Genomic DNA, 1442 nt, shown 5'->3' with positions numbered 1-1442 from the left:
AACCATGATATCTAATTAACATGATTAATGACTCAAAGAAATGATCCAAAACTCCTAGTCTGTAATCTCCTTGACCATTACAAGATGATAGACATATATTTGATAAATAATTTGAAAAATAAATTTTCAGGTTTATTCAGAGAGCTTTTAAAAGCTGTCACGGACATTAAAGATAATGCTGGAATTGCCTATTTGCATAACAATGTGTCAATCATACATTGGAATATCAGCCAAGGATATCTGTGCTTTGGCAGAATGCCAGCATTACACACAAACAGCTTCAATGTAGCACAGAACTAACACAAGAACAAGTGCAACAGTGGATGCAATATAAAACAGCAACATGGTTTTTACTATGTTAGATTCTCACTGTAGCAATTGTAATGCACTATTGCAAATCAGGCAATTGTTCGACAATGACAAGTACCAGTCATTTTGACTTCATCGGCTCTCCTAATACTTTATTGCTTCAACAATACCTTGTTTCTTCCAAATTGAACTGAATACAAGAGTACTTTAATACAAACAAAATATGATGAATTTAAATTACTACTTCTCTGGTTCAAGATTTCAATAAGCCACAAACATATTAACTTTGCTTGCATTGGGTCTATTTCACCATAATATATTGTCATGGACGACAGATCATTTGAGTTTGGGAATGATATTACAAACACCATACATGTTCAATGCACTTTATACATGATTTACAGTTGTACAGATAAGCACTGTATACCCAGTACTGTCTGAGAAATTACAAGATCCACTTCTACATCAGAATAAACAACCAGTTTACCCCAGCTAGCTGTAAGGTAGTATCGAAAACGAAGACCCCTAAAACAAAGACCAAAGACCCACTCGAAAACAGTGGGTTTTCGAGTGGGTATTCATTTTAGGACCCACTCAAAAACGAAGACCCACTGTTTTCGAGTGGGTCTTCGGTCTTCGTTTTAGTGGTCTTTGTTTTCAATACTACCTGAGCTGTAAGCAGGTGATCATGGCTTTGCTTCCCACCAGAGCAAGCATGTGGATTTGTCGTGCAAGCTCAGGGAGAGCAGCACATAAAGACTAATTTGGCAAACAAAATTAGAAGCCACTTTTTAGTGGAAACACCTCCGCGCACACTTGCATTTGTTAACCCTATTGGTCAAAGGAGCCTGAAGTGCATGCGTATTATCTGAGCATGAGCCTGGGCCCAATTTCATAGCACTGCTTAACAGTAAGCAGAAAAGTTGTGCTTACTATAACAGAAAATCATGCTGCTGCTTAAGCACTATTTCATGCTAACAGTTGCGCACGCATGGAGATTTCTATTGTTACATCACTGATTTAAGCAAAGTTTTCTTCTGGGGTTAAGCGTGCTTTTGCTGTAGGTGAAGGGAAAACAACGTGAAGATGAAACCATGATTAGCGGGTTTAAAATAAAGTGCCTTTTTTTCACA

Source organism: Patiria miniata, unplaced genomic scaffold (assembly GCF_015706575.1).
Source record: "Patiria miniata isolate m_02_andy unplaced genomic scaffold, ASM1570657v1 HiC_scaffold_9, whole genome shotgun sequence".
Taxonomy (NCBI): domain Eukaryota; kingdom Metazoa; phylum Echinodermata; class Asteroidea; order Valvatida; family Asterinidae; genus Patiria; species Patiria miniata.
This window is presented reverse-complemented; position numbering follows the sequence as displayed.